This window comes from Lagenorhynchus albirostris, chromosome 15 (assembly GCF_949774975.1).
Source record: "Lagenorhynchus albirostris chromosome 15, mLagAlb1.1, whole genome shotgun sequence".
Classification (NCBI taxonomy): domain Eukaryota; kingdom Metazoa; phylum Chordata; class Mammalia; order Artiodactyla; family Delphinidae; genus Lagenorhynchus; species Lagenorhynchus albirostris.
In genome coordinates this window covers 31,896,452-31,914,860 of record NC_083109.1, presented here as the reverse complement: position 1 = coordinate 31,914,860, position 18,409 = coordinate 31,896,452, and the positions used below count along the sequence as shown (strand labels likewise).

The 18,409-nt window shown below is 40.4% G+C and overlaps 1 pseudogene; it reads right to left on the bottom strand.

Annotated features, from left to right (window-relative positions):
• Window positions 1-3,106: 3,106 nt before the first annotated feature.
• LOC132506220 (large ribosomal subunit protein eL29-like) lies at window positions 3,107-3,610 on the bottom strand (annotated as a pseudogene).
• Window positions 3,611-18,409: the final 14,799 nt, after the last annotated feature.

The window sequence follows — 18,409 nt, the reverse complement described above, 5'->3', positions numbered from 1 at the left end:
GGCCTTTCCCGTTGCGGAGCACAGGCTCCGGACCTGCAGTCTTAGTGGCCATGGCTCACGGGCCCAGCTGATCCGTGGCATGTGGCATCCTCCTGGACCGGGGCACGAACCCGTGTCCCCTGCATCACCAGGCGGACTCTCAACCACTGCACCACCAAGGAAGCCCGAGGCATTTTAATATAATAGGGTCTCAGCTAATATTGTCTTTAAATTTCTTGCTTATTCATTTGTTCTTATGTTAATTTTTCATTTCCCCAGTAGAATGGAGCCCTAAGATACCTATAACTCAATGTTTTCTTTCTTCCCCCCCTCTGTCCTGGTTTTAAATTTTCCATCCACTTACTTTCCATTCTTATTTTGCATTAGTTTTCTCTGCCACCTCACATCATAATTATCCCTCTTTTTGTGGGAGCTCTTGGGGAGGGTGGTCATTAGATAGATGAACTCAGGGATCTAATTCCTGTTTCTGACTTTAATTGCTTAGCTACACCATTCTTCCTGGAGGAGGAAAGTGGATAAGTGGTTGAGGGGGATTTGAGGTTTAGAGAAAGAAAAAAAAGGATTGGGGGTGGACGGTCACCTTGGAGAAATTCCTGTTGTTTTTAGTAACTCAGTGCTAGCACCAAGGGTCAGAAAAGCTATCTGTTCACAGTGGGGATTTGAACTGCTAATAGCATGAATTGCAAGTAAGGTTAATTCATTAGAGTCAGTATTTGTTGAACGTCTACTACGTCAGACATTTTGCTAGTCATTTCATATACTCTCTTAAATTTAAATTCATATCAAATCCATTGAGGCCTGTAACCATACCCTTATGTGAAAGAAAGCTAAAACAAATATCAAAATATTTTAGCTACTTCCCTAAAGTCATTCACACCAAGTCAGGGAAAGTAGATCCTGCTACCTTTTACTGTATCAATTCCATATTATTTGTGAACAGTTTCTGGAGACCTTCTTGATGAAAGCTACATGCTGATGGTGTTTTCTTTCCATCCACTTTGACATATGTTGGCATTAGTGATTCTGTAAGATATGCCATCTTCCCCCAGGGAACACCTGTACTGTGTATCTGGAAAGAAAAGTGAGATGTGGGCTTAGCAACTGCCTTATCCATTTAAGTCTGGGTTTATAGCCTAATCAGAAATTCCATCCTGTTTACCCCACTGCTGTGAGCTGAAGGAAAACCCACATTTTGTTGGGTTTTGTAGAAGAGGTGTCACCCTCAAATGTGACAAATATCACATTGCACCACTGTTTATTTTTCCAACAAGTTGAGTAGATAGATGGCTTCTGAGAGCACTGGGCAGAGAAGTGTTAACTCAAAGGCAGATCTGTTTTAAGTGAATTCAGTAAGAATGTTTAGAAGCCTTCATGGTCACATGTAGGCCACAGTGCCATGGGTTCCTGTGGCCTTTAGAAGCCCTTCCTTGCCTAGCATGTTCTCATCATATGTTGTTTCTTTTGCCCCTGATTTGCGGCCCCTGATCACTCAACCTAGCTGCCTCCAGGTGCAGGTTGGTGAGAAACATCTCAGCAACACATTGTTTCCCAGCATTTATCAAGAGCCTGGCTGAAAAAACTTGCTGAGGAAGAACTAGCCAGAAAATGTTTGGGCTGCTCCTTCGTCCAATTCCTCTCTGATCAGGTCTAAGAGCTGTGCACCTGGGCTGACCCGCTGCTGCAGGCCCCCGAGAGGGCTATTACTATACTTCCCTTCCACACAACTCTGACACTTCCCCCAGTGATGTGTTAAACAATCCAAGAAATGCTTCTGTTTTTCCTATAAATTACTATCTAGGGATAGAGACATGATTAAATATAGGTTTCATATTTTTGAAAACACAATCTCATGGGAGGTGTTGTGTACTTTCTTTAGGAGGTCCATAATTCTGGTTGTCCTTTTTTTGGTGACCATTGCCTAGACTGATGTATGAATTTAAAAGCTTATTTTGACTGCTCTGTGGAGAGAGGCTTGGATAGGGTGAGAGTAGAAGCTGAGGAGGCTCTGGCAGTCGTCTGGTGAAGGTAGTGGTGGTAGAGATGGGATGTATTTGAGGCTTTCTGGAGGCAGAATTGATAGGATTTAGGTATTGGATGTGGGGGGATTAGAGAAAAGAAGGAGCCAGGGAGGATGGTCTAGCTTCTGGGCATAGTTACTGGCTGGATGGTGATGCTATTTCTTGAGACAACTGTGGAAGGACTTGGTTTGAGTATAAAATGAAGAATCTTCTGTTTGAACACCATTTTGAATGCCATTTGGTATATCTGAGTGGAAGTGTTGAGGAGGCAGTTGTATCTGTATCTAGAGCCCAGAGGAGAGAGGAGATCCACAAGATGAACATTTGGGAGACCTCAGTACATATCACATTTAAAGCCTTAGGGGTATGAGATCACATAAGGAAAGTGGTGATGTAGAAGGGAAATGGTCCCAGGATACAGTATCCTGAAGAAACCATAGCATGTGAAGGGAAGGAGCAGCCAGCAAACCAGGAGGAAAACCAGGAGAATGTGGTATTGCAGATGCCAAAGAGGATGATGTTCTAATAATGAGTGGTCAACCAGGAGGAGAGGTACTAAGAAGTCAAATGAGGCGGGGACAGAGAAAGGACCACTGGTCATTGCATTTGGCAACATGAAGACTACAGTAAACTTGTCAAGAGCAACTTCTGTGGACTAGGGAAGCAGAAGCCAGATGGAGAGTAGGTCAAAGAGAGAACCAGAGGCAAGGAGGTAGGGATAGTGTGTGTAAACAACACCTCTGAGAAGTTTCACTGTGAAGAGGAACAGAGAATACTGTCTTCCTTCTTAGCAACTGGCTTCTTTTTATCATATGAGAATGGTGTTGACTGGGTTTATTCTCATGTTTGGTTACTAGAATGCAGCATAAATTTGTGGCCCACTCATGAAAAAGAGTTTAGACTTCATGGTGTACATTTTCAACCCTGATTCAATTTTATGTCCCTACTCTTGTTTTTATTCTGTCTTGACTCTGACTTTTAACTAAGACCCTCTTCTTGATTGATTGATTTTGACAGATCCTGCCTCAGGTTTATTTGTACAAATAGCACAGGAGGACACCAGCCCCATGCAGGTAGCAGCCCAGAGGTCATACCAGTCCTTCTGTCCTTGAGTCAGCAGAGCTGACTGGAACCTTCTTGGAGGCCTGGCCACCTTTGGGAGCCTGAGCCTGAGCTGAAGCCAGGGCAAGAGCCACAGCAGCAGCCTGGGCCTGGTTTGAGCCTTGGACTTTGGCCAGCAGAACCTGAGACCCTTGGTAAAGCAGGCACAATAATGTTTCCTGAGATTGGGGTGAGTGATGTAGGCAGGTTGACCAAGCTTGGGGCTGCCGCCCTTTGGGATTTTGGGCTTGACCTCCTTGGGTTTTATGAGTGCCTTGATAGCCTTGGCACGTTCACTCATGGCCCTGGCGTTGTTGGCTTGCATCTTCTTAAGGCCCTTCTTTGTACTTCTTGGCAAAGTCCACGTTCCTCAGGAACTTGGGGTCTACTCCCTTAAGAGTTTCATATCTTTGTGACTGGGGCTTCTTGATGCCATTCCTGTGCCAGTCTCGTGAATGCTTGTTCATGGTGTGGTTTTTGGACTTGGTCATGTCTGCACTGAAAGCCCGTGGATCTCACAGTGCCTGGGATTGAAAAAGAAAGAGCCATCTTGTTGATTTATGTACTATGCCTTAAATATTTCCCAGAGAAATCTGAGCACGTAAATGAATTAATAGGCTCTAAGGCACTGTCTGTGTCAAGTAGCAGCCTCACTAAGTTCAGTGTACTTTTTTTTATATAAAAAATGGAGACTATTCTTTTTTAATTAATTTATTTATTTTTGCTGTGTTGGGTCTTCGTTTCTGTGGGAGGGCTTTCTCTAGTTGTGGCAAGTGGGGGCCACTCTTCATCGCGATGCATGGGCCTCTCACTATCGCGGCCTCTCTTGTTGCGGAGCACAGGCTCCAGACACGCTGGCTCAGTAGTTGTAGCTCACGGGCCCAGTTGCTCTGCAGCATGTGGGATCTTCCCAGACCAGGGCTCGAACCCGTATCCCCTGCATTAGCAGGAAGATTCTCAACCACTGCGCCACCAGGGAAGCCCCAGTGTACTTTTTTTTATTTTGATAGATAGTAACTAATCCAATTCTTGGCCCTAATTCCACTTTATGTCGTATCAGGGCATTAGTATCTACATTGTCATCAGAAACTGAAGCTTGTTCCTGCTATGGTGTTGAGTGAAGTTGGTAGTGAGATGTAAGCTAGAGACTGGGCCCATTGTGCCATTTGACATGCAGCAGCATCTGCACACGTGAACACATCCAATCTAGAAACTCTAAGGGCTGAAAGCTAGCACCTCTCAAGCTTTATTATGCATCTGAATTGCCTGGGAATAGGGTAAAAATGTATAGGGGATCAGATGCCACCCCAAAATATGCCACTTTGGCATAAGGATTATTCTGAGCTGAAGACAGTTGAGAAGCAGCACCTGCCAAACAAACTCTTTGTCCTCCTCTATTTGCTTAAGAGGAGGATTTATATTTCCATGTGTTAGGGTGTCTCCCTCTCTCAGGAGGAAGAGGAAGACAGCTCTAGACTCTTAGTAGCCCAGGAACAATACCAAGAGGAATCTACATAACAAACTTTACTAAAACAACCCTTATCTTCCATTAGTTTCCTCCTATATATATTTATATCTATATATCTTTCCACAGCTTGCCACCCTTAAAACCTCAAATCCTTTCTCCTTTGTCTTTTCACTTCTGTACAAATTTATTGTTCCTTATGAAGATGCTAATATAAGCCCCAAGTTCTATTCATCTTCTTGAGTCATTCATCACTGAGTTTCGCCTACATGCACAATGCATATGTTAATAAACTCTGTTTTTCTGTCTTAATTTGTCTTTTGTCAGTTTAATTTCCAGGGCTTCAGTCATAGAATGTAAGAGGGTGGGCAATAATTTGTTTTCCTCCCCTACAATACAAATTCCGATTCAGTAGATTTAAGGTGGAGCCTGAGAATACATTTTTTTCTTTTTCTTTTTTGAATTTTCTTTTATTTATTTTTTTATACACCAGGTTCTTATTAGTCATCTATTTCATACACATCAGTGTATACATGTCAATCCCAGTCTCCCAATTCATCCCATCACCATCCCCACCACTTTCCCCCATTGGTGTCCATACGTTTGGTTCTCTACATCTGTGTCTCAATTTCAACCCTGCAAACCAGTTCATCTGTACCATTCTTCTAGGTTCCACATATATGCGATAAGATGCGATATCTGTTTTTCTCTTTCTGCCTTCACTGTGTATGACAGTCTCTAGATTCATCCATGTCTGTACAAATGACCCAATTTCGTTCCTTTTCGTGGCTGAGTAATATTCCATTGCATATATGTACCACAACTACTTTATCCATTCATCTGGCAATGGGCATTTAGGTTACTTCCATGACGTGGCTATCGTAAAAAGTGCTGCAATGAACATTGGGGTGCATGTGTCTTTTTGAATTATGGTTTTCTCTGGGTATATGCCCAGTAGTGGGATTGCTGGGTCATATGGTAATTCTATTTTTAGTGTTTTAAGGAACCTCCATACTGTTCTCCATAGTGGCTGTATCAATTTACATTCCCACCAACAGTGCAAGAGGGTTCCCTTTTCTCCACACCATCTCCAGCATTTGTTGTTTGTAGATTTTCTGATGATGCCCATTCTAACTGGTGTGAGGTGATCACTGTAGTTTTGATGTGCATTTCTCTAATAATTAGTGATGTTGAGCAGCTTTTCATGTGCTTCTTGGCCATCTGTATGTCTTCTGTGGAGAAATGTCTTTTTACGTCTTCTGCCCGGTTTTGCATTGGGTTGTTTTTTTTTTTTAATATTGAGCTGCATGAGCTGTTTATATATTTTGCAGATTAATCCTTGGTCTGTTGATTGGTTTGCAAATATTTTCTCCCATTCTGAGGGTTGTCTTTTCGTCTTGCTTATAGTTTCCTTTGCTGTGTAAAAGCTTTTAAGTTTCATTAGGTCCCACTGGTTTATTTTTGTTTTTATTTCGGTTACTCTAGGAGGAGGATCAGAAAACACCTTGCTGTGATTTATGTCAAAGAGTGTTCTTCCTATGTTTTCCTCAAGGAGTTTTATAGTGTCCAGTCTTACATTTAGGTCTCTAATCCATTTTGAGTTTATTTTTGTGTATGGTGTTAGACAGTGTTCTAATTTCATTCTTTTACCTGTAGCTGTCCAGTTTTCCCAGCACCACTTATTGAAGAGACTGTCTTTTCTTCATTGTATATCCTTGCCTCCTTCGTCATAGATTAGTTGACCATTGGTGCTTGGGTTTATCTCTGGGCTTTATATCCTGTTCCATTGATCTATATTTCTGTTTTTGTGCCAGTACAATATTGTCTTACTTACTGTAGCTTTGTACTATAGTCTGAAGTCAGGGAGTCTGATTCTTCCAGCTCCATTTTTTCCCCTCAAGACCGCTTTTGCTATTCAGGGTATTTTGTGTCTCCATACACATTTTAAGATTTTTTGTTCTACTTCTGTAAAAAGTGCCATTGGTTATTTGATAGGGATTGCATTGAGTCTGTAGATTGCTTTGGGTAGTATAGTCATTTTCACAATTTTGATTCTTCCAATCCAAGAACATTGTATATCTCTTCATCAGTTTGTATCATCTTTAATTTCTTTCATCAGTGTCTTATAGTTTTCTGTATACAGCTCTTTTGTCTCCCTAGGTAGGTTTATTCCTAGGTATTTTATTCTTTTTGTTGCAACGGTAAATGGGAGTGTTTCCTTAATTTGTCTTTCAGATTTTTCATTATTAGTGTATAGGAATCCAAGGGATTTCTGTGCATTAATTTTGTATCCTGCAACTTTACCAAATTCATTGATTAGCTCTAGTAGTTTTCTGGTGGCATCCTTAGGATTCTCTATGTATAGTATCATGTCATCTGCAAACAGTGACAGTTTTACTTCTTCTTTTCCAATTTGTATTCCTTTTATTTCTTTTCCTTCTCTGATTGCCATGGCTAGGACTTCCAATACTATGTTGAATAATAGTGGTGACAGTGGATATCCTTATCTTGTTCCTGATCTTAGAGGAAATGCTTTCAGTTTTTCTCCATTGAGAATGATGTTTGCTGTGGGTTTGTCATCTATGACCTTTATTATGTTGAGGTAGGTTCCCTCTATGTCCACTTTCTGGAGAGTTTTTATCATAAATAGGTGTTGAATTTTGTCAAAAGGTTTTTCTGCATCTATTGAGATGATCATAACGTTTTTCTTCTTCAATTTGTTAATATGGTGTATCACATTGATTGATTTGCATATATTGAAGAATCCTTGCATCCCTGGGGTAAATCCCACTTGACCATGGTGATGTATGATCTTTTTAATGTGTTGTTGGATTCTGTTTGCTACTATTTTGTTGAGGATTTTTGCACCTATATTCATCAGTGATGTTGGTTTGTAATTTTCCTTTTTTGTAGTCTGTCTGCTTTTGGTATCAGGGTGATGGTGGCCTCATAGAATGAGTTTGGGAGTGTTCCTTCCTCTGCAATTTTTTTGGAAGAGTTTGAGAAGGATGGGTATTAGCTCTTCTCTAAATGTTTGATAGAATTCACCTGTGAAGCCATCTGGTCCTGGACTTTTGTTTGTTGGAAGGTTTTTAATCACAGTTTCATTACTTGTGATTGGTCTGTTCATATTTTCTATTTCTTCCTGTTTCAGTCTTGGAAGTTTATACCTTTCTAAGAATTTGTCCATTTCTTCCAGGCTGTCCATTTTATTGGCATAAAGTTGCTTGTAGTAGTCTCTTAGGATGCTTTGTATTTCTGCGGTGTCTGTTGGAACTACTCCTTTTTCATTTCTAATTTTATTGATTTGAGTCCTCTCCCTCATTCTTGATGAGTCTGGCTAATGGTTTATCAATTTTATCTTCTCAAGAACCAGCTTTTAGTTTTATTGTTCCTTGCTATTGTTTTCTTTGTTTCTATTTCGTTTATTTCTGCTCTGATCTTTATGATTTCCTTCCTTCTACTAACTTTGGGTTTTGTTTGTTCGTCTTTCTCTAGCTCCTTTAGGTGTAAGGTTGGATTGTTTATTTGAGATTTTTCTTGTTTCTTGAGGTAGGCTTGTATAGCTATAAACTTCCCTCTTAGAACTGCTTTTGCTGCCTTCCATAGGTTTTGGATCATCATGTTTTCATTATCATTTGTCCCTAGGTATTATTTGCTTTCCTCTTTGATTTCTTCAGTGATCTCTTGGTTATTTAGTAACGTATTGTTTAGCCTCCATGTGTTTGTGTTTTTTACGTTTTTTCCCCTGTAATTCATTTCTAATCTCATAATGTTGTGGTCAGAATAGAAGCTTGATATGATTTCAATTTTCTTAAATTTGCTGAGGCTTGATTTGTGACCCAAGATGTGATCTATCCTGGAGAATGTTCTGTGTGCACTTGAGAAGAAATTGTAATCTGCTGTTTTTGGATAGGATGTCCTATTAATATCAATTAAATCTATCTGGTCTAATGTGTCATTTAAAGCTTGTGTTTCCTTATTAATTTCCTGTTTGGATGATCTGTCCATTGTGGAAGTGAGGTGTTAAAGTCCCCCACTATTAGTGTGTTACTGTCGATTTCCTCTTTTATAGCTGTTAGCAGTTGCCTTATGTATTGAGGTGCTCCTATCTTGGGTGTATATATATTTAAAATTGTTATATATTCTTCTTGGATTGATCCCTTGATCATTATGTAGTGTCCTTCTTTGTCTCTTGTAACATTCTTTATTTTAAATAATATTTTCTCTGAGTAGACTTTGAGTATTGCTACTCAAAGCAATGAGTATTGTTACTTCAGCTTTCTTTTGATTTCCATTTGCATGGAATATCTTTTTTCCATCCCCTCAGTTTTAGTCTGAATGTGTCCCTAGGTCTGAAGTGGGTCTCTTGTAGACAGCATATATATGGGTCTTGTTTTTGTATCCATTCAGCAAACCTATGTCTTTTGGTTGGAGCATTTAATCCATTCACGTTTAACGTAATTATTTTGGGGTTTGTTTTTTTAGGTCCTTTTCTTCTCCTGTGTTTCCCACTTAGAGAAATTTCTTTAGCATTTGTTGTAGAGCTGATTTTATGGTGCTGAATTCTCTTAGCTTTTGCTTGTCTGTAAAGCTTTTGATTTCTCCATTGAATCTGAATGAGATCCTTGCTGGGTAGAGTAATCTTGGTTGTAGGTTCTTCCCTTTCATCACTTGAAGTATATCATGCCACTCACTTCTGGCTTGTAGAGTTTCTGCTGAGAAATCAGCTGTTAACCTTAATGGAGTTCCTTTGTATGTTATTTGTCATTTTTCCCTTGCTGCTTTCAATAATTTTTCTTTGTCTTTAATTTTTGCCAGTTTGATTACTATGTGTCTCGGCATGTTCCTCCTTGGGTTTAACCTGTATGGGACTCTCTGCACTTCCTGGATTTGGGTGGCTATTTCTTTTCCCATGTTAGGGAAGTTTTCGACTATAATCTCTTCAAATATTTTCTCCGGTCATTTCTCTCCCTCTTCGCCTTCTGGGATCCCTATAATGCAAATGTTGTTGCATTTAATGTTGTCCCAGAGGTCTCTTAGGCTCTCTTCATTTCTTTTCATTTTTCTTTATTCTGTTCCATGGAAGTGAATTCCACCATTCTGTCTTCCAGGTCACTTATCCTTTCTTCTGCCTCAGTTATTCTGCTATTGATTCCTTCTAGTGTAGTTTTAATTTCAGTTATTGAGCTGTTCATCTCTGTTTGTTTGTTCTTTAATTCTTCTAGATCTTTGTTAAACATTTCTTGCATCTTCTCGATCTTTGCCTCCATTCTTTTTCTGAGGTCTTGGATCATCTTCACTATCATTATTCTGTATTCTTTTTTCTGGAATGTTTCCTATCTCTACTTCATTTAGTTGTTTTCCTGGGGTTTTATCTTGTTCCTTCATCTGGTGCATAGCCCTCTGCCTTTTCATCTTGTCTATCTTTCTGTGAATATGGTTTTCCTTCCACAGGCTGCAGAATTGTAGTTCTTCTTGCTTCTGTTGTCTGCTCTCCGGTGGATGAGGCTATCTAAGAGGCTTTTGCAAGTTTCCTGATGGGAGGGACTGGTGGTGGGTAGAGCTGGCTGTTGCTTTGGTGGGCAGAGCTCAGTAAAAATTTAATCCACTTGTCTGCTGATGAGTGGGGCTGGGTTCCCTCCTTGTTGGTTGTTTGGCCTGAGGCAACCTAACTCTGGAGCCTACCTGGGCTCTTTGGTGGGGTAATGGTGGACTCTGGGAGGGCTCACACCAAGGAATAGTTCCCAGAACTTCTGCTGCCATTGTCCTTGTCCTCACGGTGAGACACAGCCACGTCCCACCTCTGCAGAAGACCCTCTAACACTAGCAGATAGGTCTGGTTCAGTGTCCTATGGGGTCACTGCTCCTTTCCCTTGGTCCTGATGCACACACTACTTTGTGTGTGCCCTCCAAGAGTGGAGTCTCTGTTTCCCCCAGTCCTGTCGAAGTCCTGCAATCTAATCCCGGTAACCTTCAAAGTGTGATTCTCTAGGAATTCCTCTTCCCATTGCCGGACGCCCAGATTGGAAGCCTGAAGTGGGGCTTAGAACCTTCACTCCAGTGGGTGGACTTCTGTGGTATGTGTTCTCCAGTTTCTGAGTCACCCAACCAGCAGTTATGGGATTTGATTTTATTGTGATTGCACCCCTTCTACCATCTCATTGTGTCTTCTCCTTTGTCTTTGGATGTAGGGTATGTTTTATGGTGAGTTCCAGTATCCTCCTGTTGATGATTGTTCAGCAGTTGGTTGTGATTCTGGTGTTCTTGCAAGAGGTAGTGAGAGCACATCCTTCTACTCTGCCATCTTGAACCAATCTCCCTGAGCATCCATTTCTAAAAAGTTTTCAGGTGATGCTGAAGCGCCTGGTCCATGGACCATAATTTGAACAGTAAGGATATAGGCCACCAGGGGCTGTCTGCAGGACAACACACTAGCCCTTCTGGATTTCTTCAATGTACCTTAACTTTAACTGATTGACTATAATCATCTGTGAGAAGTGACAGCCATCAAGACTTAATTTGAGAGTCCACCTGGATTTGTAAAAGTCCACTTTGTATTAGAAGGGACAGGCTTATTTGTGAGAATTACATAACTTTCCAATCTTGTCTACTTAAAACTGAGGGTCAGATTTCATCTTGGGTTCCCTGATTAGATTTTCATCAGTAGTAATTCTCCTGAGTATTTGCCTCCTCTCTTCCTTAGGAGAAGCAAATGCTTGACACTTTTTTTTTTTGGCGGTATGCGGGCCTCTCACTGTTGTGGCCTCTCCCGTTGTGGAGCACAGCCTCCAGACGCGCAGGCTCAGCGGCCATAGCTCACTGGCCCAGCTGCTTCGCGGCATGTGGGATCTTCCCAGACTGGGGCACGAACCTGTGTCCCCTGCATTAGCAGGTGGACACTCAACTACTGCGCCACCAAGGAAGCCCATGTTTGACAATTTTAATCTTTTGGGGCAGAGCACTGTTAACCACTTGCTTTGGAGGATCTTCCAGCTAAGAACAGCTTGGAAGTGGTGATGGGGTGGGGATGACTGTGAGGATTAACTCAGTAATTATGCAGAGCAATTCAGGCTGCATAATGACTGGCAAGGCATTGGATAAAAGAATGACACAAGAGCCCGAAAAGCATTGGCACAGTGGTGGTGGTGGCCCATGGCTGCGGGGCAGCTGGACGTACCCCGTGGGGCAGCCGGGTGGATGAAAGGCTCTTGGTGCTACAGCCAACAGTCAGTGCTGTGCCTCTGAGGTGGGAGAGCCAACTTCAGGACACTGGTCGAAAAGAGACCCCCCCCCAGCTCCACGTAATATCAAATGGCAAAAATCTCCCAGAGATCTCCATCTCAACACCAGCACCCAGCTTCACACAATGACCAGCAAGCTACAGTGCTGAACACCCTATGCCAAACAACTAGCAAGACAGGAACATAACCTCACCCATTAGCAGAGAGGCTGCCTAAAATCATAATAAGGCCACAGACACCCCAAAACACACCACCAGATGTGGACCTGCCCACCAGAAAGACAAGATCCAGCCTCATCCACCAGAACACAGTCAGTAGTCCCCTCCACCACAAATACAAGATCCAGCCTCATCCACCAGAACACAGGCACTAGTCCCGTCAACCAGGAAGCCTGCACAACCCACTGAACCAAATTTAGCCACTGGGGACAGACACCAAAAACAACAGGAACTATGAACCTGCAGCCTGCAAAAAGGAGACCCCAAACACAGTAAGATAAGCAAAATGAGAAGATAGAAAAACACACAGAAGATGAAGGAGCAAGATAACTACACACCAGACCTAACAAATGAAGATGAAATAGTCTACCTGAAAAAGAATTCAGAATAATGATAGTAAAGATGATCCAAAATCTTGGAAATAGAATAGAGAAAATGCAAGAAGCATTTAACAAGGACCTAGAAAAACTAAAGAGGAAACAAGCAAAGATGAACAACACAATAGGTGAAATTAAAAATACTCTTGAACAGACCAATAGCAGAATAACTGAGGCAGAAGAACGGATAAGTGACCTGGAAGATAAAATAGTGGAAATAACTACTGCAGGGCAGAATAAAGAAAAAAGAATGAAAAGAACTGAGGACTGTCTCAGAGACCACAGGGACAACATTAAACACACCAACATTTGAGTTATAGGGGTTCCAGAAGATGAAGAGAAAAAGAAAGGGACTGAGAAAATATTTGAAGAGATTATAGTTGAAAACTTCCCTAATATGGGAAAGGAAATAGTTAATCAAGTCCAGGGAGCACAGAGAGTCACATACAGGATAAATCCAAGGAGATACAGGCCAAGACACATATTAATCGAACTGTCAAAAATTAAATAAAAAGGAAACATATTAAAAGCAGCAAGGTAAAAACAACAAATAACACACAAGGGAATCCCCATAAGGTTAAGAGCTGAACTTTCAGCAGAAACTGTGCAAGGCAGAAGGAACTGGCAGGACATATTTAAAGTGATGAAGGAGAAAAAGCTACAACCAAGATCACCCAGCAAGGATCTCATTCAGATTTGATGGAGAAATTAAAACCTTTACAGACAAGCAAAAGCTGAGAGAGTTCAGCACCACCAAACCAGCTTTACAACAAATGCTAAAGGACCTTCTCTAGGCAAAAAACACAAGAGAAGGAAAAGACCTACAATAACAAACCCAAAACAATTAAGAAAATGGGAATAGGAACGTACATATCGATAGTTACCTTAAATGTAAATGTATTAAATGCTCCCACCAAAAGACACAAACTGGCTGAATGGACACAAAAACAAGACCCATATATATGCTGTCTATAAGCGACCCACTTCAGACCTAGAGACACATACAGACTGAAAGTGAGGGCATGGAAAAAGATATTCCAGGCAAATGGAAATCAAAAGAAAACTGGAGTAGCAATTCTCATATCAGACAAAATAGACTTTAAAATAAAGACTATTATAAGAGACAAAGAAGTACACTGCATAATGATCAAAGGATCGATCCTAGGAGAAGATATAACAAATGTAAATATTTATGCACCTAACATAGAAGCACCTCAATACATAAGGCAAATACTAACAGCCATAAAAGGGGAATTGATACTAACACATTCATAGTAGGGGACTTAAACACCCCACTTTTACCAACGGACAGATCATCCAAAATTAAAATAAATAAAAACACACAAGCATTAAATGAAACATTAAAGAAGATGGACTTAATTGATGTTTATAGGACATTCCATCCAAAAACAACAGAACACACATTTTTCTCAAGTGCTCATGGAACATTCTCCAGGATCGATCATACCTTGGGTCACAAATCAACCATTGGTAAACTTAAGAAAATTGAAATTGTATCTGAAGAAATCAAAGAGGACATCAAAAAATACCTAGAAACAAATGACAATGGAGACACAATGACCCGAAACCTATGGAATGCAGCAAAAGCAGTTCTAAGAGGGAAGTTTATAGCAATACAATCCTACCTTAAGAAACAGGAAACATCTCAAATAAACAACCTAACCTTGCACCTAAAGCAATTAGAGAAAGAAGAACAAAAAACCCAAAGTTAGCAGAAGGGAGGAAATCATAAAGATCAGATCAGAAATAAATGAAAAAGAAATGAAGGAAATTATAACAAAGATCAATAAAACTAAAAGCTGGTTCTTTGAGAAGATAAACAAAATTGATAAATCATTAGCCACACTCATCAAGAAAAAAAGGGAGAAGACTCAAATCAATAGAATTAGAAATGAAAAAGGAGAAGTAACAACTGACACTGAAGAAATACAAAATATCATGAGAGATTACTACAAGCAATTCTATGCCAATAAAATGGACAACCTGGAAGAAATGGACAAATTCTTAGAAATGCACAACCTGCCAAGACAGAACCAGGAAGAAATAGAAAATATGAACAGACCAATTACAAGCACTGAGATTGAAACTGTGATTAAAAATCTTCCAACAAACAAAAGCCCAAGACCAGATGGCTTCACAGGCGAATTCTATCAAACATTTAGAGAAGAGCTAACACCTATCCTTCTCAAACTCTTCCAAAATATAGTAGAGGGAGGAACACTCCCAAACTCATTCTACGAGGCCATCATTACCCTGATACCAAACCAGACAAAGATGTCACAAAGAAGAAAACTACAGGCCAATATTACTGATGAACATAGATGCAAAAATCCTCAACAAAATACTAGCAAACAGAATCCAACAGCACATTAAAAGGATCATACACCATGATCAAGTGGAGTTTATTCCAGGAATGCAAGGATTCTTCATTATATGGAAATCAATCAATGTGATACACCATATTAACAAATTGAAGGAGAAAAACCATATGATCATTTCAATAGATGCAGAGAAAGCTTTTGACAAAATTCAACAACCATTTATGATAAAAACCCTGCAGAAAGTAGGCATAGAGGGAACTTTCCTCTACTTAATAAAGGCCATATATGACAAACCCATAGTCAACATCATTCTCAACGGTGAAAAACTGCAACCATTTCCACTAAGATCAGGAACAAGACAAAGGTTGCCCACTCTCACCACTCTTATTCAACATAGTTTTGGAAGTTTTAGCCACAGCAATCAGAGAAGAAAAAGAAATAAAAGGAATTCAAATCAGAAAAGGAGAAGTAAAGCTGTCACTGTTTGCAGATGACATGATACTATACATAGAGAATCCCAAAGATGCTACCAGAAAACTACCAGAGCTAATCAATGAATTTGGTAAAGTAGCAGGATACAAAATTAATGCACAGAAATCTCTGGCATTCCTATACACTAATGATGAAATATCTGAAAATGAAATTAAGAAAACACTCCCATTTACCCTTGCAACAAAAAGAGTAAAATATCTAGGAATAAACCTACCTAAGGAGACAAAAGTCCTGTATGCAGAAAACTATAAGACACTGATGAAAGAAATTAAAAATGATACAAACAGATGGAGAGATATACCATGTTCTTGGATTAGAAGAATTAACATTGTGAAAATGACTATACTACCCAAAGCAATCTACAGATTCAATGCAATCCCTATCAAACTACCACTGGCATTTTTCACAATAGTAGAACAAAAAATTTCACAATTTGTATGGAAACACAAAAGACCCCGAATAGTCAAATCAGTCTTGAGAACGAAAAATGGAGCTGGAGGAATCAGGCTCCCTGACTTCAGACTATACTACAAAGCTACAGTAATCAAGACAATATGGTACTGGCACAAAAACAGAAATATAGATCAATGGAACAGTATAGAAAGCCCAGAGATAAACCCACACATATATGGTCACCTTATCTTTGATAAAGGAGGCAAGAATGTACAGTGGAGAAAAGACAGCCTCTTCAATAAGTGGTGCTGGGAAAACTGGACAGGTATATTTAAAAGTATGAGATTAGAACACTCCCTAATACCATACAAAAAAGTAAGCTCAGGATGGATTAAAGATCTAAATGTAAGGCCAGAAACTATCAAACTCTTAAAGGAAAACATAAGTAGAACACTCTATGACATAAATCACAGCAAGATCATTTTTGACCCACCTCCTAGAGGAATGGAAATAAAAACAAAATAAACAAATGGGACCTAATGAAACTTCAAAGCTTTTGCACAGCAAAGGAAACCATAAACGAGACCAAAACACAACACTCAGAATGGGAGAAAATATTTGCAAATGAAGCAACTGACAAAGGATTAATCTCCAAAATTTACAAGCAGCTTGTGCAGCTCAATAACAAAAAAACAAACAACCCAATCCAAAAATGGGCAGAAGACCGAAATAGACATTTCTCCAAAGAAGATATACAGACTGCCAACAAACGCCTGAAAGAATGCTCAACATCATTAATCATTAGAGAAATGCAAATCAAAACTACAATGAGATATCATCTCACACCGGTCAGAATTGCCATCATCAAAAAATCTAGAAACAATAAATGCTGGAGACCGCGTGGAGAAAAGAGAACACTCATGCACTGCTGGTGGGAATGTAAATTGATACAGCCACTATGGAGAACAGTATGGAGTTTCCTTAAAAACTACAAATAGAACTACCATACGACCCAGCAATCCCACTACTGGGCATATACCCTGAGAAAACCATAATTCAAAAAGAGTCATGTACCAAAATGTTCATGGCAGCTCTATTTACAATAGGAGATGGAAGCAACCTAAGTGTCCATCATCAGATGAATGGATAAAGAAGATGTGGCACATATATACAATGGAATATTACTCCGCCATAAAAAGAAACAAAATTGAGATATTTGTAGTGAGGTGGATGGACCTAGAGTCTGTCATACAGAGTGAAGTAAGTCAGAAAGAGAAAAACAAATACCGTATGATAACACATATATATGTAATCTAAGGGGGGGGGGGGAAAGGTCGTGAAGAACCTAGGGGTAATATGGGAGTAAAGACACAGACCTACTAGAGAATGGACTTGAGGATATGGGGAGGGGGAAGGGTAAGCTGTGACAAAGTGAGAGAGTAGCATGGACATATATACACTACCAAACTTAAAATAGATAGCTAGTGGGAAGCAGCCGCATGGCACAGGAAGATCAGCTGGGTGCTTTGTGACCAGCTAGAGGGGTGGGATAGGGAGGGTGGAAAGGAGGGAGACACAAGAAGGAATAGATATGGGAACGTATGTATATGTATAACTAATTCACTTTGTTATAAAGCAGAAACTAGCACACCATCGTAAAGCGATTATACTACAATAAAGATGTTTAAAAAAAAAGCATGACATAAGATATCTTTCATTGACAAGCTTTGGATTAGACACTCCATTTCTAGAAGCAAGATTGACTCAGGAAGCCCAGAGCACCAAGAAATGTTGGCCTGAGATAGGAGTAGTGGCTGTTCCACTTCCCTACCACCTCTCAGATCCACTGGCCCCAAATTTGTCCTGAGAGGGCATGGAACTTCCTCTGTTCTCCTCATGCAGAGTCTAACCTTATGAAAGCAGATTTGCTCCAGGAGGATTTGTAATTTAATCTGTTACATTGTCACCATGGCAACATATTTCTGTCTCTTAAATGCCATTAGCCCAGGGGGCCAGGATTTGAAACTGCTTTACCCAGTGCCCTAGCTAGTGATTAACAAAAGATTGTGTTATAGGACACACAGGGCATACTGGGTGGTTCCAGGACAAAGAAGGCTTATGTTATCTCGGGTGGCCTCAGCCTGCAGTGACTTGAAGCAGGGTTTCAGTTCCCGGCCAGTGATTGAGGTCAGTTTGGGGTTGTGAGAGCAACGAATCCTAGCCACTGGACCAGTGGTCAGTGACAAGGCCCTAGCCCTATGGCTTTGCAGAAAAGAATTTCCCCCAAAGACAGAAAGTAGTGAAACAAGTATTTATTAAGAGAAAAAAAGAGTACATATGGATAGACACACAGGTGGACTCAGAGAGAGAGTCGCTCCTTCATAGCAGTTTGAATCACTTTTATGGGGCATTTCTTCCATGTTTTCTTTGACCAATCATTTTGATTTGCCTGGTTCAGAGTCCATATTTGGCATATCTCAGGATTTTCCCATGTGTGAGCATGCATCTCTTAGCCAAGATGGATTCTACTGAAGAGGCCTATGGGTAAGTGAGCATTAGTTGGCATCACTCCCCTTTTGAACTCCAAGAGCTTTTCTGTGCATGTGTAGTCGGGGAGGTCTCCTGACTTCAAGAATGAGGAATATGTGGTCTCTTATCTTCTATCTGAGCAGGGCCCTGCCTCCTCTCTCAATTGTCCTGTTATTCCCATCTCGTCTCAGAGTGTCGTCCACAAGAAACGAACTCAACTGTTTGCCCTG